A 22,024-nucleotide genomic window follows, 5' to 3' on the forward strand; every position below is an offset into this window, starting at 1 on the left:
ATATTATTATTGGTATTCTCTCTCTCTCTCTCTCTCTCTCTCTCTCTCTCTCTCTCTCTCTCTCTCTCTCTCTCTCTCTCTCTCTCTCTCTCTCTCTCTCTCTCTCTCTCTCTCTCTCTCTCTCTCTCTCTCTCTCTCTCTCTCTCTCTCTCTCCTCTGTCTTTTTTTTATTTTTTATTTATTTCACCTTTATTTAACCAGGTAAACCAGTTGAGAACAAGTTCTCATTTACAACTGCGACCTGGCCAAGATAAAGCATAGTAGTGCGATAAAAACAACAACACAGAGTTACATATGGGGTAAAATAAAACAAAAATCAAAAAAAATACAACAGAAATACAATTAATATACAGTGTGCAAATTTAGCAAGTTATGGAGGTAAGGCAATAAAATAGGCTATAGTGCAAAATAATTACAATTTAGTATTAACACTGGAATGATGTGCAAGAGATGATGTGCAAATAGAGATACTGGGGTACAGATGAGCAAAATAAATAACAATATAGGGATGAGGTAGTTGGGCGGGCTAATTTCAGATGGGCTGTGTACAGGTGCAGTGATCGGTAAGGTGCTCTGACAACTGATGCTTAAAGTTAGTGAGGGAGATAAGCGTCTCCAGCTTCAGAGATTTTTGCAATTTGTTCCAGTCATTGGCAGCAGAGAACTGGAAGGAATTGCGGCCAAAGGAGGTGTTGGCTTTGGGGATGACCAGTGAGATAAACCCGCTGGAGCGCAGACTACGGGTGGGTGTTGCTATGGTGACCAGTGAGCTAAGATAAGGCGGGGATTTGCCTAGCAGTGATTTATAGATGGCCTGGAGCCAGTGGGTTTGGCGACGAATATGTAGTGAGGACCAGCCAACAAGAGCGTACAGGTCACAGTGGTGGGTATTATATGGGGCTTTGGAGACAAAACGGATGGCACTGTGATAGACAACATCCAATTTGCTGAGTAGAGTGTTGGAGGCTATTTTGTAAATGACATCGCCGAAGTCAAGGATCGGTAGGATAGTCAGTTTTACAAGGGCATGTTTGGCAGCATGAGTGAAGGAGGCTTTGTTGCGAAATAGGAAACCGATTCTAGATTTAACTTTGGATTGGAGATTCTTAATGTGAGTCTGGAAGGAGAGTTTACAGTCTAACCAGACACCTAGATATTTGTAGTTGTCCACGTACTCTAGGTCAGACCCGTCTAGAGTAGTGATTCTAGTCGGGTGGGCGGGTGCAAGCAGCGTTCGGTTGAAGAGCATGCATTTTGTTTTACTAGTGTTTAAGAGCAGTTGGAGGCTACTGAAGGAGTGTTGTATGGAATTGAAGCTCGTTTGGAGGTTTGTTAACACAGTGTCCAATGAAGGGCCAGATGTATACAAAATGGTGTCGTCTGCGTAGAGGTGGATCTGAGAGTCACCAGCAGCAAGAGCGACGTCATTGATATACACAGAGAAAAGAGTTGGCCCAAGAATTGAACCCTGTGGCACCCCCATAGAGACTGCCATAGGTCCAGACAACAGGCCCTCCGATTTGACACATTGAACTCTATCTGAGAAGTAGTTGGTGAACCAGGCGAGGCAGTCATTAGAGAAACCAAGGCTATTTAGTCTGCCAATAAGAATGCGGTGGTTGACAGAGTCGAAAGCCTTGGCCAGGTCAATGAAAACGGCTGCACAGTACTGTCTATTATCGATCGCGGTTATAATATCATTTAGGACCTTGAGCGTGGCTGAAGTGCACCCATGACCAGCTCGGAAACCGGATTGCATAGCGGAGAAGGTACGGTGGGATTCGAAATGGTTGGTGATCTGTTTGTTGACTTGGCTTTCAAAAACTTTTGAAAGGCAGGGCAGGATGGATATGGGTCTGTAACAGTTTGGATCTAGAGTGTCACCCCCTTTGAAGAGGGGGATGACCGCGGCAGCTTTCCAATCTCTGGGGGTCTCAGACGTTACGAAAGAGAGGTTGAACAGGCTAGTAATAGGGGTTGCGACAATTTCGGCGGCTAGTTTTAGAAAGAAAGGGTCCAGATTGTCTAGTCCAGATGATTTGTAGGGGTCCAGATTTTGCAGCTCTTTTAGAACATCAGCTGTCTGGATTTGTGTGAAGGAGAAGCGGGGGGGGCATGGGCAAGTTGCAGCGGAGGGTGCAGAGCTGGTGGCCGGGGTAGTGGTAGCCAGGTGGAAAGCATGGCCAGCCGTAGCAAAATGCTTGTTGAAATTCTCGATTATTGTAGATTTATCGGTGGTGATAGTGTTTCCTAGCCTCAGTGCAGTGGGCAGCTGGGAGGAAGTGCTCTTATTTTCCATGGACTTTACAGTGTCCCAAAACTTTTTGGAGTTAGTGCTACAGGATGCAAATTTCTGTTTGAAAAAGTTAGCCTTTGCTTTCCTAACTGCTTGTGTATATTGGTTCCTAACTTCCCTGAAAAGTTGCATATCACGGGGGCTATTTGATGCTAATGCAGTACGCCACAGGATGTTTTTGTGCTGGTCAAGGGCAGTCAAGTCTGAGGAGAACCAGGGGCTATATCTGTTCTTAGTTCTGTATTTTTTGAATGGGGCATGTCTATTTAAGATTGAGAGGAAATTACTTTTAAAGAACAACCAGGCATCCTCTACTGACGGAATGAGATCTATATCCATCCAGGATACCTGGGCCAGGTCAATTAGGAAGGCCTGCTCGCTGAAGTGTTTTTGGGAGCGTTTGACAGTGATGAGGGGTGGTCGTTTGACCGCGGACCCGTTACGGACGCAGGCAATAAGGCAGTGATCGCTGAGATCCTGGTTGAAGACAGCGGAGGTGTATTTAGAGGGTAAGTTAGTCAGGATGATATCTATGAGGGTACCCATGTTTACGGATTTAGGGTTGTACCTGGTAGGTTCGTTGATAATTTGCGTGAGGTTGAGGGCATCTAGCTTGGATTGTAGGATGGCTGGGGTATTAAGCATATCCCAATTTAGGTCACCAAGCAGTACGAACTCTGAGGATAGATGGGGGGCAATCAGTTCACATATGGTGTCCAGGGCACAGCTGGGGGCTGAGGGGGGTCTGTAGCAAGCGGCAACAGTGAGAGATTTATTTCTGGAAAGGTGGATTTTTAGAACTAAAAGCTCAAACTGTTTGGGCACAGACCTGGATAGTATGATGGAGCTCTGCAGGCTATCTCTACAGTAGATTGCAACTCCACCCCCTTTGGCAGTTCTATCTAGACGGAAAATGTTATAGTTGGGGATGGAAATTTCAGAATTTTTGGTGGCCTTCCTAAGCCAGGATTCAGACACTGCTAGAACATCAGGGTTGGCGGAGTGTGCTAACGCAGTGAATAACTCAAACTTAGGAAGGAGGCTTCTGATATTTATGTGCAGAAAACCAAGACTTTTACGGTTACAGAAGTCAATAAATGATAGCTCCTGGGGAGTAGGAGTGATACTGGGGGCTGCAGGGCCTGGGTTAGCCTCTACATCACCAGAGGAACAGAGGAGGAGTAGAATAAGGATACGACTAAAGGCTTTAAGAACTGGTCTTCTAGTGCGTTGGGTACATAGAATAAAGGGGGCAGTTCTCCGGGCGTTGTAGAAAAGATTCAGGGCATTATGTACAGAAAAGGATATGGAAGGATATGAGTACAGTTCAGGTAATCCTAAGTGTTGGGTAACAATGAAAGAGATAGCATCATTGGAGACATCGATTGAGCCGGTCTCGGCTTGTATGGGGGGGGGAACAAAGGAACTATATGAGACAGTTTGAGAGGGACTAGGGGTTCTACATTGAAATTGTATAATAAGAACTAACCCAAACAGCAATAGGCAAGGCATAATTGACACGGGAGAGAGGCATAAAGCAGTCACGTGTTATTAAAGAGAGCTAAGACAACTGGAAATAGCGATAACGTTTGGGCTAAGACTAAACAGAAAAAAAACAGGACAGAGTACCGTGTAAAGGAACAGTCCAGCGGGCATCAGCTGTGCAGCTAAGTGATCATAAGGTCCAGTGAACAGCAATATGTGAGTCCGAGAGCAGTTCAAATTGGTGCTTCAGCACAGCTAGCAGGGAGCTAGCAGGCTAGCTCAAGGCTAACTGGTGCTTGCTATATGGCAATGGTATCAGCCAGCAACAGGTTGCAGCTAGCTAGCTGGTTGTGATGATCCGGCGCTAGGGTCCAGTGATTCCGGCAGAAAGTCCAATAAGCTATGGGTCGATAGCACGCTGGGTCGATAGCACGCTGTGAAGACTGGCCGACGAATTGTCCAGGCTAGCTAGAGCTGGCTGGTGGATAGTGTAGGCCACGGACAATGATGAAGACGCTAACAGTGACTAATAACATGTAGCTATTTAGTTGCAGCTAGCTAGCTGGTTGTGATGATCCGGCGCTAGGGTCCAGTGATTCCGGCAGAAAGTCCAATAAGCTATGGGTCGATAGCACGCTGGGTCGATAGCACGCTGTGCAGACTGGCCGACGAATTGTCCAGGCTAGCTAGAGCTGGCTGGTGGATAGTGTAGGCCACGGACAGTGGTGGAGACGCTAACGTTAACTAATAGCAGGTAGCCAATTCAGATTGCTGCTACACACGTTTCTGTTTACGGTTCTTGATGAAAGTTATAAAGAAATAATATAATCCTTTCCACGTTGGGTGAGGCGGGTTGCAGGAGATTATATTTAGTTAAAGAATGAAAGTAAAAAAATTGAGAAATATAGACAAAAAAAACAAGAAACGGGATATTTACACAGGACGAAAAATAAAAGCGACCGTACTGCTACGCCATCTTGGAAAAAAAAGTCTTTCCTCTTCTCTGTCTAAATTAATCAACACAACACATTCTGCTGCTACTTGACAAGGTCACTAGGTGTTGTGTTAAGGCTGCTACAATATCATTGAGTTACACAGCTACTTTATCTGTACTTTAGCTACAGCTTTTAAATGTTTGTTATAAAACAGCATTCAACATGAGGCAGACAGCTCTTACTTTTCTCCAGTGTGTCAGCAAGCTCCTTCTGGTTCATTTTCCTCAGGACGTGCAGTGTGATCTTCAGAGCCCCCTCTCTGGCACTGCTCTCCTGCTTCTCATCTTCAGCGTCCACCACTTCCTTATCCTGCTTCTGACTCTCAAAGCCTTCTGGGAATTCTGGACTAAGAATCCTCTTGAACCTCTTCAGCTCGTTCTTCACAAATGTCATAATATTCTCTTCAAGCAACTGAAATAAATCAAGAAAATAAGTTAAGCAAGAGACTAAATGCTTTCTCATTACCACATTAATGAATGATTGACAGATCAACTTTACTTGAGGTTAATAAAAACAAATGTACATAACAGGACCACATACACTGAATATGGAGGCCAGGTCTGTTTGATGACTCTGGGAAGACTGACCACTGAGAATCTCTGACTCTGATCTCTCCTGTTGGTTTCTGTGGACAAAACATCCAAGGAGTTCGCACACACACACACACACACACACAGACACACACACACACACACACACACAACACACACACACACACACACACACACACACACACACACACACACACACACACACACACACACACACACACACACACACACACACACAAACACAGGGAGGGAATGTTGTGTTTGTTTAATATTGTTTCAGGACTATGAAAATGGAAAAAATTATTAGCCTAAGGATTATGAAAACAACTAAAAGAAATGGTAAAATGGGAGTGGAGAAATGACTAGAGACAGTGTTGTTTAACTCACTGACCATGACCCATGAGTTCTTCTTACCTTTGTTCAGAAGAAAATTCTCCCTCTCTGAAGTTTATAGGTTGACCCATAGACGTGGCAGTCTTCATGGACACACAGCTGGGTACAGGGGAGGCTGGTCTCTCCTGCTTGATTGGGCTTCAACACAACAGATACAAACATTATGTCTCTCATCTACTCTGAGCTCAGATGGGGAAACAAGAGTTTCATTCAAAAACGCTATATATCCATTTTCAGAAATGTTGGTAAATTTGCTTTTAATGTTTAAAGAAATTATTAAACCACTACAAGGCTTTATAAAGGTGTCTAGAGTGTGTAATTTCCACTTACAAATGTCAGACTTGATTTTCCCTGATGAAAAATTTATGAACCCCTACAGAAAATATCCCTTAATTATAATCCACCTAAAAATGCACATTTGCTATTGCTGCAGGACTATGTTCCTGCTGTGAGAAACTGGGTCAAATTAAGATATGGCATCTGTAAATGCATTCATCTTAAGGTAGCTAGGTGAGACAACCACGTATCACAGTCAAATATACAGGATACGATCATTACATTCCAACTAAACAATGGTTTTAAATCACATCTCAAATCTACAATAGTTATATTGAAGGTACCCATTAGTAATCATTTCTGATGAAAAAACACAATTGTGATTTTCTTTTCTCCTATATAGCGTTTTGGAATATATATTCTTAAACAATATTGTCAGCTCACCTCTTAGTTTTGGTGTCATGTTCCCCAAAGAGACTCATTTTAGAGGCAGGGACCCCCGCCTCTCTCTCCCCAGAGAGACTCATTTTATAGGTAGGGCCCCCCTCCTCTCCCTCCCCAGAGAGACTCATTTTAGAGGCAGGGCCCCCTTCCTCTCCATCCCCAGAGAGACTCATTTTAGAGACAGGGCCCCCCTCCTCTTCTCCCCAGAGAGACTCATTTTAGAGCACTGACGCCTAAACAGAGATGCAGCATGTTGGTTGTGTTGAACACAGTGACAACTAATTCTAGAATGTCCATTGTTCTCTTTTATTCATGATCTCTTAGAAATAAAACATTAACTAACAGACACATCCAAACAGTCAGGTGATTTAATGCAATTACTTTTTCTAGCCCAATGCCTCCTCAAAACCCACCAACAAGGCCTGAAAACTAGGCCAAAACATAACCCCTGATATGCCTACATCTTATTTCAGACAGCCTCCAGTAGCCTGGGCAAGATGTAGGCAAGATGTAAGCTGAATGATTTAGCAGCTTGCTTAGTTCAAATTGACAGATTCATTTATTTAACATGAATAGCAAGACGATGTTGAGGTAGGACGTGCTTCTGTTGCCCAGTAGCCTGCTGGAATAGGCTACTGAGGATGGGGTCGTAATTTCAATCACTGAATGAAATATTAATAATATGGATATGAACTGAATAGGCCTATGCTTGTCAACAACAGCCAGGTTATTTTTATACCTGTAGTCTAATCTGGCTGACTGTTACCTTCAATCTAATGCATTCTAACATCTGATCAGCAATTGAGATAGAACTCTGACCATGGTGACACTTCCAATTGAATTAACTAAACACGGCCATTATTAATTACATAATAACACAAGGCTACAACAACAATAAACTGAAGTTAAAGGCTATTTATTACATCTGTTTGCCAGCTCCAGGTTGGCTACACAAGTGGCACAAAATGATTTGCAACGACTCCAGTCATTTCAACATATTTATAGTATAAAACGGTAGACTACAGTAGCCTACATATACGTACATACAGTGAGGGAAAAAAGTATTTGATCCCCTGCTGATTTTGTACGTTTGCCCACTGACAAAGACATGATCAGTCTATCATTTTAATAGTAGGTTTATTTGAACAGTGAGAGACAGAATAACAACAAAATAATCCAGAAAAACGCATGTCAAAAATGTTATAAATTGATTTGCATTTTAATGAGGGAAATAAGTATTTGACCCCTCTGCAAAACATGACTTAGTACTTGGTAGGCAAAACCCTTGTTGGCAATCACAGAGGTCAGACGTTTCTTGTAGTTGGCCACCAGGTTTGCTCACATCTCAGGAGGGATTTTGTCCCACTACTCTTTGCAGATCTTCTCCAAGTCATTAAGGTTTTGAGGCTGACATTTGGCAACTCGAACCTTCAGCTCCCTCCACTGATTTTCTATGGGATTAAGGTCTGGAGACTGGCTAGGCCACTCCAGGACCTTAATGTGCTTCTTCTTGAGCCACTCCTTTGTTGCCTTGGCCGTGTGTTTTGGGTCATTGTCATGCTGGAATATCCATCCACGACCCATTTTCAATGCCCTGGCTGAGGGAAGGAGGTTCTCACCCAAGATTTGATGGTACATGGCCCCGTCCATCGTCCCTTTGATGTGGTGAAGTTGTCCTGTCCCCTTAGCAGAAAAACACCCCCAAAAGCATAATGTTTCCACCTCCATGTTTGATGGTGGGGATGGTGTTCTTACGGTCATAGGCAGCATTCCTCCTCCTCCAAACACGGCGAATTGAGTTGATGCCAAAGAGCTCGATTTTGGTCTCATCTGACCACAACACTTTCACCCAGTTCTCCTCTGAATCATTCATATGTTCATTGGCAAACTTCAGACGGGCCTGTATATGTGCTTTCTTGGGCAGGGGGACCTTGCGGGCGCTGCAGGATTTCAGTCCTTCACGGCATAGTGTGTTACCAATTGTTTTCTTGGTGACTATGGTTCCAGCTGCTTTGAGATCATTGACAAGATCCTCCCGTGTAGTTCTGGGCTGATTCCTCACCGCATTGCAACTCCACAAGGTGAGATCTTGCATGGAGCCCCAGGCCGAGGGAGATTTACAGTTATTTTGTGTTTCTTCCATTTGCGAATAATCGCACCAACTGTTGTCACCTTCTTACCAAGCTGCTTGGCGATGGTCTTGTAGCCCATTCCTGCCTTGTGTAGGTCTACAATCTTGTCCCTGACATCCTTGGAGAGCTCTTTGGTCTTGGCCATGGTGGAGAGTTTGGAATCTGATTGATTGATTGCTTCTGTGGACAGGTGTCTTTTATACAGGTAACAAGCTGAGATTAGGAGCACTCCCTTTAAGAGTGTGCTCCTAATCTCAGCTCGTTACCTATATACTGTACCACAGTATACTGTAAGTAAATATATGTTTCAGTACATCACTGTACCAATGTACTGTAGTATTGTATTGGAGGGTTGGTCTAACTGTTTGTAGGCCTAGTATTCCATGTATATTTTTTGTAACTCCATGTTCTCTTTTTGTAGAATTGAAAGACTGCCACATGGGGGTGGGAGGACAGGTATGTTCTCCCCACACCAAGAGACCCTAATTGTTGATATGGTCCGTGAGAACAATGCCATTAAACTGAGCGAAATTCAGCAGAAGATCATTGAGGACCATTTAAATTTTGAGGGTATCAACAGTGTCAATCAATCAATCAATTTTATTTTATATAGCCCTTCTTACATCAGCTAATATCTCGAAGTGCTGTACAGAAACCCAGCCTAAAACCCCAAACAGCTAGTAATGCAGGTGTAGAAGCACGGTGGCTAGGAAAAACTCCCTAGAAAGCCGAAAACCTAGGAAGAAACCTAGAGAGGAACCAGGCTATGAGGGGTGGCCAGTCCTCTTCTGGCTGTGCCGGGTGGAGATTATAACAGAACCATGCCAAGATGTTCAAAAATGTTCATAAGTGACAAGCATGGTCAAATAATAATCAGGAATAAATCTCAGTTGGCTTTTCATAGCCGATCATTAAGAGTTGAAAACAGCAGGTCTGGGACAGGTAGGGGTTCCATAACCGCAGGCAGAACAGTTGAAACTGGAATAGCAGCAAGGCCAGGCGGACTGGGGACAGCAAGGAGTCACCACGGCCGGTAGTCCCGACGTATGGTCCTAGGGCTCAGGTCTCTCAGTTGGCTTTTCATAGCCGATCATTAAAGAGTTGAAAACAGCAGGTCTGGGACAGGTAGGGGTTTCGTAGCCGCAGGCAGAACAGTTGAAACTGGAATAGCAGCAAGGCCAGGCGGACTGGGGACAGCAAGGTGTCATCATGCCCGGTAGTCCTGACGTATGGTCCTAGGGCTCAGGTTTTCAGAGAGAAAGAGAGAACGAGAGAATTAGAGAGAGCATACTTAAATTCACACAGGACACTGGATAAGACAGGAGAAGTACTCCAAGTATAACCAACTAACCCCAGCCCCCCGACACATAAACTACTGCAGCATAAATACTGGAGGCTGAGACAGGAGCGGTCCGGAGACACTGTGGCCCCATCCGAAGAAACCCCCGGACAGGGCCAAACAGGAAGGATATAACCCCACCCACTCCGCCAAAGCACAGCCCCCGCACCACTAGAGGGATATCCCCAACCACCAACTTACAATCCTGAGACAAGGCCGAGTATAGCCCACAGAGGTCTCCACCACAGCACAAACCAAGGGGGGGGCGCCAACCCAGACAGGAAGATCACGTCAGTAACTCAACCCACTCAAGTGACGCACCCCTCCCAGGGACGGCATGAAAGAGCACCAGCAAGCCAGTGACTCAGCCCCTGCAACAGGGTTAGAGGCAGAGAACCCCAGTGGAGAGGGGAACCGGCCCGGCAGAGACAGCAAGGGCTGTTCGTTGCTCCAGCCTTTCCGTTCACCTTCACACTCCTGGGCCAGACTACACTCAATCATATGACCTACTGAAGAGATAGGTCTTCAGTAAAGACTTAAAGGTTGAGACCGAGTCTGCGTCTCTCACATGGGTAGGCAGACTGTTCCATAAAAATGGAGATCTATAGGAGAAAGCCCTGCCTCCCGCTGTTTGCTTAGAAATTCTAGGGACAATTAGGAGGCCTGCGTCTTGTGACCGTAGCGTACGTATTGGTATGTACGGCAGGACCAACTCGGAAAGATAGGTAGGAGCAAGCCCATGTAACGCTTTATAGGTTAACAGTAAAACCTTGAAATCAGCCCTTGCCTTAACAGGAAGCCAGTGTAGGGAAGCTAGCACTGGAGTAATATGATCAAATTTCTTGGTTCTAGTCAGGATTCTAGCAGCCGTATTTAGCACTAACTGAAGTTTATTTAGTGCTTTATCCGGGTAGCCGGAAAATAGAGCATTGCAGTAGTCTAACCTAGAAGTAACAAATGCATGGATTAATTTTTCTGCATCATTTTTGGACAGAAAATTTCTGATTTTTGCAATGTTACGTAGATGGAAAAAAGCTGTCCTTGAAACAGTCTTGATATGTTCGTCAAAAGAGAGATCAGGGTCAAGAGTAACGCCTAGGTCCTTCACAGTTTTATTTGAGACGACTTTACAACCATCAAGATGAATTGTCAGATTTAACAGAAGATCTCTTTGTTTCTTGGGACCTAGAACAAGCATCTCTGTTTTGTCCGAGTTTAAAAGTAAAAAGTTTTCAGCCATCCACTTCCTTATGTCTGAAACACAGGCTTCTAGCGAGGGCAATTTTGGGGCTTCACCATGTTTCATTGAAATGTACAGCTGTGTGTCATCCGCATAGCAGTGAAAGTTAACATTATGTTTTCGAATAACATCCCCAAGAGGTAAAATATATAGTGAAAACAATAGTGGTCCTAAAACGGAACCTTGAGGAACACCGAAATGTACAGTTGATTTGTCGGAGGACAGACCATTCACAGAGACAAACTGATATCTTTCCGACAGGTAGGATCTAAACCAGGCCAGAACTTGTCCGTGTAGACCAATTTGGGTTTCCAGTCTCTCCAAAAGAATGTGGTGATCGATGGTGTCAAAGGCAGCACTAAGGTCTAGTAGCACGAGGACAGATGCAGAGCCTCGGTCTGACGCCATTAAAAGGTCATTTACCACCTTCACAAGTGCAGTCTCAGTGCTATGATGGGGTCTAAAACCAGACTGAAGCATTTCGTATACATTGTTTGTCTTCAGAAAGGCAGTGAGTTGCTGCGCAACAGCTTTTTCTAAAAAAAAAATTTGAGAGGAATGGAAGATTCGATATAGGCCGATAGTTTTTTATATTTTCCGGGTCAAGGTTTGGCTTTTTCAAGAGAGGCTTTATCACTGCCACTTTTAGTGAGTTTGGTACACATCCGGTGGATAGAGAGCTGTTTATTATGTTCAACATAGGAGGGCCAAGCACAGGAAGCAGCTCCTTCAGCAGTTTAGTAGGAATAGGATCCAGTATGCAGCTTGAAGGTTTAGAGGCCATGATTATTTTCATCATTGTGTCAAGAGATATAGTACTAAAACACTTAAGTGTCTCTCCCGATCCCAGGCCCTCGCAGAGCTGTGCAGATCCAGGACAGCTAAGCCCTGGAGGAATACGCAGATTCAAAGAGGAGTCCGTAATTTGCTTTCTAATGGTCATGATCTTTTCCTCAAAGAAGTTCATGAATTTATCACTGCTGAAGTGAAAGCCATCCTCTCTTGGGGAATGCTGCTTTTTAGTTAGCTTTGCAACAGTATCAAAAAGAAATTTTGGATTGTTCTTATTTTCCTCAATTAAGTTGGAAAAGTAGGATGATCGAGCAGCAGTGAGGGCTCTTCGGTACTGCACGGTACTGTCTTTCCAAGCTAGTCGGAAGACTTCCAGTTTGGTGTGGCGCCATTTCCGTTCCAATTTCCTGGAAGCTTGCTTCAAAGCTCGGGTATTTTCTGTATACCAGGGAGCTAGTTTCTTATGACAAATGTTTTTCGTTTTTAGGGGTGCAACTGCATCTAGGGTATTGCGCAAGGTTAAATTGAGTTCCTCAGTTAAGTGGTTAACTGATTTTTGTCCTCTGACGTCCTTGGGTAGGCAGAAGGAGTCTGGAAGGGCATCAATGAATTTTTGTGTTGTTTGAGAATTTATAGCACGACTTTTGATGCTCCTTGGTTGGGGTCTGAGCAGATTATTTGTTGCGATTGCAAATGTAATAAAATGGTGGTCCGATAGTCCAGGATTTTGTGGAAAAACATTAAGATCTACAACATTTATTCCATGGGACAAAACTAGGTCCAGAGTATGACTGTGGCAGTGAGTAGGTCCAGAGACATGTTGGACAAAACCCACTGAGTCGATAATGGCTCCGAAAGACTTTTGGAGTGGGTCTGTGGACTTCTCCATGTGAATATTAAAATCACCAAAAATTAGAATATGATCTGCTATGACTACAAGGTCTGATAGGAATTCAGGAAACTCAGAGAGGAACGCTGTATATGGCCCAGGAGGCCTGTAAACAGTAGCTATAAAAAGTGATTGAGTAGGCTGCATAGATTTCATGACTAGAAGCTCAAAAGATGAAAACGCCATTTTTTTTTTTGTAAATTGAAATTTGCTATCGTAGATGTTAGCAACACCTCCGCCTTTGCGGGATGCACGGGGAATATGGTCACTAGTGTAACCAGGAGGTGAGGCCTCATTTAACACAGCAAATTCATCAGGCTTAAGCCATGTTTCAGTCAGGCCAATCACATCAAGATTATGATCAGTGATTAGTTCATTGACTATGACTGCCTTTGAAGTGAGGGATCTAACATTAAGTAACCCTATTTTGAGATGTGAGGTATCACGATCTCTTTCAATAATGGCAGGAATGGAGGAGGTCTTTATCCTAATAAGATTGCTAGGGTGAACACCGCCATGTTAAGTTTTGCCCAACCTAAGTCGAGGCACAGACACAGTCTCAATGGGTATGGCTGAGCTGACTACACTGACTGTGCTATTGGCAGACTCCACTAAGCTGGCAGGTTGGCTAACAGCCTGCTGCCTGGCCTGCACCCTATTTCACTGTGGGGCTAGAGGAGTTAGAGCCCTATCTATGTTGGTAGATAAGAGGAGAGCACCCCTCCAGCTAGGATGGAGTCCGTCACTCCTCAGCAGGTCAGGCTTGATCCTGTTTGTGGGTGAGTCCCAGAAAGAGGGCCAATTATCCACAAATGTTATCTTTTGGGAGGGGCAGAAAACAGTTTTCAACCAGCGATTAAGTGCTGAGACTCTGCTGTAGAGCTCGTCACTTCCCCTAACTGGGAGGGGGCCAGAGACAATTACTCGATGCCGACACATCTTTCTAGCTGATTTACACGCTGAAGCTATGTTGCACTTGGTGACCTCTGACTGTTTCATCCTAACATCGTTGGTGCCGACGTGGATAACAATATCTCTATACTCTCTACACTCGCCAGTTTTAGCTTTAGCCAGCACCATCTTTAGATTAGCCTTAACGTCGGTAGCCCTGCCCCCTGGTAAACAGTGTATGATCGCTGGGTGATTCGTTTTAAGTCTAATACTGCGGGTAATGGAGTCGCCAATGACTAGGGTTTTCAATTTGTCAGAGCTAATGGTGGGAGCCTTCGGCGTCTCAGACCCCGTAACGGGAGGAGTAGAGACTAGAGAAGACTCAGACTCAGACTCCGACTCGCTACATAATGGGGAAAACCGGTTGAAGGTTTCTGTCGGCTGAATGAGCGACACCGGTTGAGCATTCCAACAGTATTTCCCTCCAGAAGCCATGAGAAAGTTGTCCGGCTGCAGGGACTGTGCGGGGGGATTTATACTAACGTTACTGTCTGTACTTACTGGTGGCACAGACGCTGTTTCTTCCTTTCCTACACTGAGATTACCCTTGCCTAACGATTGCGTCTGAAGCTGGGCTTGTAGCACAGCTATTTTCGCCGTAAGGCGATCGTTCTCCTGTATATTATGAGTACAGCGACTGCAATTAGAAGACATCATGTTAATGTTACTACTTAGCTTCGGCTGTTGAAGATGTTGATGAACCATGTCCAGATAAAGCGTCCGGAGTGAAAAAGTTGAATAAGGGAAAAAAAAGTTGCGATGGAAAAAAGGAAAATAACGTAAAGTTGGCAGCTAAAACGCACAGGAAAATGACTCTTCTGTCTCGGGATAAACGTCCGGGGTGAAAAAGTTTAACGAAAAAAGATGAGTGAGGACAAAACTAAAAAGTTGGTAAATTTGTTGAACACAAAGATTGATTAAACGTTTATTAAAAGTAAAACGTGAATAGTTTGGCAGGTAGCCAAGTAGCAACAAACAGCACAGCAGTCAGCCTCTCTACTGTTGATCGTGTCCTCAAGCGCAACAGACTGCACATGAAACAGCTATACAGAGTGCCCTTTGATCGCAACTCAGACAGAGTCAAAGAGCAAAGATTCCAGTATGTACAGGTTGGCATATATCCAGACACATTCAATGTTGATTACTCTAAGTATTGATTTACTGTAGTGGCCTAAATCACTTTTTCCGTATCACTTACAAAACTATATCTATTTCTACAGAGGGTTTTTCAACTGGATGCAATGGAAAGACCCCATCAATACATCTACATGGATGAAGCTGGGTTTAATCTCACCAAAAGGAGAAGGAGAGGCCGTAATGTGATTGGCCATCGGGCCATTGTTGGTGTTCCTGGGCAGCGTGGTGGCAATGTCACATTATGTGCTGCCATCAGCAATCATGGGGTTGTCCACCATCATGCCAACCTGGGGCCCTACAACACTCACCAGCTCCTCATTTTCCTCAATCACATGCGAGATGCTTTGTTAGGGCAGCAGGATGAGCATCCCATCTATGTTGTTGTTTGGGACAATGTGAGTTTTCACAGAGCCCTCCAGGTTAGAGAGTGGTACAATTTGAACCAAGGTTTTATCAATCTTTGCCTTCCACCGTACTCCACTTTCCTAAACCCCATTGAGGAATTCTTCTCCTCATGGCGGTGGAAGGTATATGAACGCCAACCTTACACCAGGGTAAATCTCCTGCAAGCCATGGGACTTGCCTGTGGTGACATAGGTGTGGAGGCATGCCAAGCCTGGATACGGCATGCCAGGGGTTTTTTCCCCCGTTGCCTGGCCAGACAAAATGTGGCCTGTGATGTGGATGAAGTCCTGTGGCCTGACCCAGTACGGAGACATGATGCTGTGGCTGAGTAATGCACTTATTTGTATATTTTTGTACTTTATTTTTTACATGGGCTTACTGTACACAAGTGGAAAATGCATAAGATTTCTGTTTGTTTTTACAAGTGCTACATGTAAATGCACAAGATTTCTGTTTTGTCTTTTTGTACAAGTGCTAAATGCACAGTTTTTTTTTTCTTTTGCAACATGCATTTAGCCTACAGTGAACAATAAACATTTATTTCTCCAGCTTCATGTCCTGAGCATTGTGTTTTCTATTTTTCTACGTAGTGTTTAGTGACTGTTCAGTAGTGTTTTTTATTTTGATTGACTCGGGGCACGATTTGACAACATAGTTCAGTTTTGAGCACAGATTTAACTGTTTTGAGGTGAAAGTTTGGTTTTGCAAGAAGAGTCTGAGGTTTTGTGAATGTAGCTTGAAAATTGGGTTTTGTGTTCACAGTTAAGAGAAAAGGAGAGCAGCTTTCAAGAAATGTGTCTTAGCAATCGAGAAAAACTGTAACACGGTTTAATGCAATTTCCTTTTACTAAAATAGTTTAGTCATGTTAATTTGTAGTTCTCTCTGTATGGCAGATTCTCAGTAGGTTTCCATAGTCCATTAACCTAACAGCCTGGCAGGGAGGGAGAGAGAGAGAGAGAGAGAGAGAGAGAGAGAGAGAGAGAGAGAGAGAGAGAGAGAGAGAGGACTGGATAACACTCAGTCTGCCTCCTCAAATGGCACCCTATATAGTGCACTACTACAGCCCTATTGGTCCTGGTCTAAAGTAGTGCACTATGGAGGGAACAGGGTGTCATTTGGGACGGTGCTTCAGACTTGAATCACTGGACCTGGACACTGCAAGTTGTTCATACCGTATTGTTTTTAATGATTAACCTTGTCCTGCAGTGGCCTAAATCAGGGTCACACAGTTTTTCTTGGTATTCTTAAACAAATCTACTTTGAAACCAAAGTACACACCTCACACACATGGTTATGGGCTTAATAAAAAGAAGACACCTGGACCATGTCAGATATAGAGTAGAAAGACCCCTGGACCATGTCAGATATAGAGTAGAAAGACCCCTGGACCATGTCAGATATAGAGTAGAAAGACACCTGGACCATGTCAGATATAGAGTAGAAATGGATTACATTTTGAGTCTACATCCCAATATTACACTTTATATACATGACAGAAGACTGAAATGTAACAAAACTTGTATTAATTATGAAATTATTAAAAATATAAATGCCATTCCATCCATGAGACCTCTAGCAGTAGCTACACAGCCATGTTGTAAACCCATGGCTTTTCTCCTAAACAGGTTCAACTGGTTTTCTGATTATTCTGACATGGGGTCAATGTCACTAGACTTTAGCAGATGTTAAATTAATCAGTAACAAAAATGACACAAAGTCAGTTGACATTGGGGAGGTTTCTTTCTCAGCACAAAGGAAAATCTCAATGATTTGACATGTTCTGTTTTTGAATTCAGGCTGCAAGGTAAGGATCCTACCAGGGATTATTTATGTATGATGTTGGTAGAATGTATACATTGGGATAGTATTAAGGATCCTACCAGGGATTATTTATGTATGATGTTGGTAGAATGTATACATTGGGATAGTAGTAAGAGGCCGGTGGGTAAATGACTAAGATTCAAGCCTCCTGTCAATTAGGGAGATTTGTTTCTTTATTGTGTGTTTAGTTGTACCTTTACCTTCCTGTAGTTGGCCATTTGGAAGGATTCTAAATTGAGGAATGGTCTAAGATCACTCCTAATGTGTTCTCCAACTCATAAAACATTTTAGAAAAAGGCTCAGTGCCGTTATCCTCGCAAGGGAGGTATTGAAAGGGGGGGTCAATTTTGACCCCGACCTTTTTGAGAAAAGAAAGTATTACTTGTTAAACAAAATCTCTTTCTCTGAGCAAACGTATTAGTATAAAATAATTTAATCTACCATTGTTTTGAGCATTCAATATAGCTCAGTATTTGAATGATATATTTTATACAGTCATTTTTACTCATCTTTATCAAGGGAGTCAATAATTTGGGACCTAATTGTATACTTCAAAGTTAGAGATATGTTGGAACTGGATCCATCATTATTGTATTATTATTATGATCATTATTAATATTATTATTATTATTATTATTATTATTAGTTCCACTACATGGAGAAAAGGTTAAAAATATCAGTCATGACTACATGTTGATGTGATTGCATTAAATCTCCTGACTGTTCGGACGTATCTCTTAGTAAATGTTGTATTTCTAAGAGATAATGAATAAAATAGAACAATTGACTTTCAATAATTAGTTGTCCCTGTGTTCACCACAACCAACATGCTGCATCTCTGTTTAGGGGTCAGTGGTCTAAGATGAGTCTCTCTGGGGAGAGAGAGGAGGGGGGCCCTGCCTCTAAAATGAGTCTCTCTTTGGAGAGAAAGGAGGGGGGCCCTGCCTCTAAAATGAGTCTCTCTGGGGAGAGAGAGGAGGGGGGCCCTGCCTCTAAAATGAGTCTCTCTGGGGAGATAGAGGAGGGGGGCCCTGCCTCTAAAATGAGTCTCTCTGGGGAACATGACACCAAAGCTAATAGGTGAGATGACAATTTTGTTTAAGAATTTATAAGGAGTTTATTTCTAAAACGTTATTCCCACAATTGTTTCACGTTTGTTATTTTACATCAGAAATGATTGCTTATGGGTACCTTCATGTGCGTGTAAAATATTGTTGTTCTAAGATTTTTATTAATAGATTTTTGTGCATACATTTTTGTTTAGCAAAACGCTATATAGCTGGAATGAAACGTTTGTATCCTGTATATTTGACTGTGATATGTGGATGTCTCACCAGCACACACACACACACACAAACACACACACACACACACACACACACACACACACACACACACATCTTTATCATCATACACACACATCTATAGAAGTTCTGCATGACACAATCATTGATCCTACTCTTAGTTATTGTCTAATATGTTGTCATGCAGAACCTTATTGTTTTTACTAATTCTGATCGTTGTTACAAGCGGAATTTTGACAATACTATCGTCAAATCAACACACTCTTCACTCCTGTTTTAACCAAAAAGGTTATATCACTTGCTTAATATATCGAACCACTAAAAGTTCTATATAGAAAACTTTTATAGGGTTCTTTGATCAGAACTGCTGGGGATTTGGAAAGCCATAGTCAGTCAATCAACAACAGAATAATACTCTTACGAAAAATATATATCTTTAACTTACAGTCTGTGGATACTATGCGACTAGAAAGGTTAAAAATGCATGTATGACATCACAGCACAGTTGAAAAAAACATGGCAGGTGGAAATCAAAAGAGGATGTTCTACGGAGATAGGTGGGCGGGGCTGAGAGTAGCAGAGGGGTGGGATTAAAAAAGATCATGATCGGTAATAGTCATTACTGTAAACACTATAGATGTCTGAGTACTATCTATCCAAAATGTAATGTGTATAAGAAATTATTATTATTATTAGTATTATTATTATTATTATTATTAGTATTATTATTATTATATATAAAAAAGTAATTACTGTGTATAAAAGTATTGTATGGGGGGTAGAATTGATCTTCGTTATATGCAAACACACTGGTGGCCAGGGAGGCATCTCTTTGTTTGAACGATGGCCCACGTATGCTCCGTCCTTAACCACTCCAAACAGCAGACCTCACACATACATTTGAGACCAGGACAGGTTCAAGCTGCAGTGCAGCACCCCTGGATAAAGAGCATGTTGTGGGGTTAAGGGCCTTGCTCAAGGGCCCAACGAAAGGTGAATGTTTTGAGGACGTGAACACAACAGCCCTACAGTGATCAGATCAATTACGCCCCTTCTTTCCAGCGCCTGGCCCGGGATTCAAACTGGACACTTTTCGGCCACAGGTCCAACACCTGCCACAGCTCCAACTCATTTGCCAGACTGAGCCAAACATAGATAGATGGTGTGTTAAAAGTCATGGAATGATTAACTAGGCTATTGAATCACCAACACTTATTATACATCATTATTATACAGAAATCATTGTCAAAAGCTGAAGAGATACTGTTCCATGTAGTTCTATATTATTATGGATTGATCATATAGAAATATAGAAACATTTTTTAAACTACTCCAAAACAATTACATGTGCCGCAGGAACCACTGACTCGCTGCATTATTCTATAGTATTATCAAGACACCTGCTGTTAACTCTTAACTGGTTAGGACAGCTCATGAGGTGTCCTAAATATCTACCGACTAGGTGGGACTAGAGGCTTCATGCATAGCTTTAATTTATACCCATAAGAGTAGAAGTCTTTATTCTCAGCACTTATACGACCAATTTTCTACTCTGAGATACTTTACGCCCAGACCTCAAAATATTGTTATAAAAAACGTTGAATGTTTGTTTTAGGTCTGCTTCATTCATTTTTTTACATCAGCAGTTGTCACAAAGTGTTTATATAGAAACCAGTCTAAAACCACAAACAGAAAATGCAAAAAAAACATTTGTCTCTCTGAAATGAAGCCATTAAGTGATCGATTTTAAACAAACACATGTCTGTCAATGAACAACACCATGCCATGATTAGCTAGTGAGAAAACACAGCCATTTATTTGATAATTTCTTAAAACAATAGAAGCTAATTTACAAACATTTCTGAATACGGATATATAGCGTTTTGGAATGAAACTCTTGTTATGTTTCCAAATCTGAGCTCAGTGTAGATGAGAGACGTAATGTTTGTCTCTGTTGTGTTGAAGCCCAATCAAGCAGGAGAGACCAGCCTCCCCTGTACCCAGCTGTGTGTCCATGAAGAGTGACCGGTCTATGCATCAACCTATACTGTTTAGAGAGGGAGACTTTTCTACTGAACAAAGGTAAGAAGAACTCATGGGTCATGGTCAGTGAGTTAAACAACACTGTCTCTAGTCATTTCTCCTCTCCCATTTTACCATTTAATTTTGTTGTTTTCATAATCCATAGGCTAATCCTTTTTTCCATTTTCATAGTCCTGAAACATTATCAAACAAACACAACATTCCCTGTGTGTGTGTGTGTGTGTGTGTGTGTGTGTGTGTGTGTGTGTGTGTGTGTGTGTGTGCACTCCCTGGATGAGGAGATGTAATCTCTATCCTGATTGCCTAGTCACTTTTACCCCTACCTACATGTACATATTACCTCAACTACCTGGTACCCCTGCACATTGACTCAGTACTGGTACTCCTTGTATATAGTCTAGTTATTACCTCAACTACCTGGTACCCCTGCACATTGACTCAGTACTGGTACTCCTTGTATATAGTCTAGTTATTACCTCAACTACCTGGTACCCCTGCACGTTGACTCAGTACTGGTAGTCCTTGTATATAGTCTAGTTATTACGTCAACTACAGTGAGGGAAAAAAGTATTTGATCCCCTGCTGATTTTGTACGTTTGCCCACTGACAAAGAAATGATCAATCTATAATTTAAATGGTAGGTTTATTTAAACAGTGAGAGACAGAATAACAACAACAAAATCCAGAAAAACGCATGTCAAAAATGTTATAAATTTATTTGCATTTCAATGAGGGAAATAAGTATTTGACCCCCTCTCAATCAGAAAGATTTCTGGCTCCCAGGTGTCTTTTATAACAGGTAACGAGCTGAGATTAGGAGCACACTCTTAAAGGGAGCGCTCCTAATCTCAGCTTGTTACCTGTATAAAAGACACCTGTCCACAGAAGCAATCAATCAATCAGATTCCAAACTCTCCACCATGGCCAAGACCAAAGAGTGCTCCAAGGATGTCAGGGACAAGATTGTAGACCTACACAAGGCTGGAATGGGCTACAAGACCATCGCCAAGCAGCTTGGTGAGAAGGTGACAACAGTTGGTGCGATTATTCGCAAATGGAAGAAAAACAAAAGACCTGTCAATCTCCCTCGGCCTGGGGCTCCATGCAAGATCTCACCTCGTGGAGTTGCAATGATCATGAGAACGGTGAGTAATCAGCCCAGAACTACACGGGAGGATCTTGTCAATGATCACCAAGAAAACAATTGGTAACACACTACGCCGTGAAGGACTGAAATCCTGCAGCACCCGCAAGGTCCCCCTGCTCAAGAAAGCACATATACATGCCCGTCTGAAGTTTGCCAATGAACATCTGAATGATTCAGAGGAGAACTGGGTGAAAGTGTTGTGGTCAGATGAGACCAAAATGGAGCTCTTTGGCATCAACTCAACTCGCCGTGTTTGGAGGAGGAGGAATGCTGCCTATGACCCCAAGAACACCATCCCCACCGTCAAACATGGAGGTGGAAACATTATGCTTTGGGGGTGTTTTTCTGCTAAGGGGACAGGACAACTTCACCGCATCAAAGGG

At 42.8% G+C, this 22,024-nt stretch overlaps 1 protein-coding gene and 1 long non-coding RNA gene across 3 annotated transcripts in view; one reads left to right on the plus strand and one right to left on the minus strand.

Annotated features, from left to right (window-relative positions):
- LOC311125782 (uncharacterized protein) overlaps positions 1-22,024 on the plus strand; it is a 130,844-nt gene that overhangs the window by 43,856 nt on the left and 64,964 nt on the right. The window lies entirely within an intron of this gene.
- LOC311125783 lies at positions 5,291-6,511 on the minus strand. Its single transcript, XR_014612911.1, has 3 exons — positions 6,441-6,511; positions 5,742-5,858; positions 5,291-5,401 (listed from the first exon to the last, which is right to left on the minus strand). It is a non-coding gene; the product is annotated as an uncharacterized lncRNA (long non-coding RNA).

Source organism: Coregonus lavaretus (genome assembly GCF_964263955.1).
Source record: "Coregonus lavaretus genome assembly, contig: HAP1_SCAFFOLD_461, whole genome shotgun sequence".
NCBI classification, from domain to species: Eukaryota; Metazoa; Chordata; class Actinopteri; order Salmoniformes; family Salmonidae; genus Coregonus; species Coregonus lavaretus.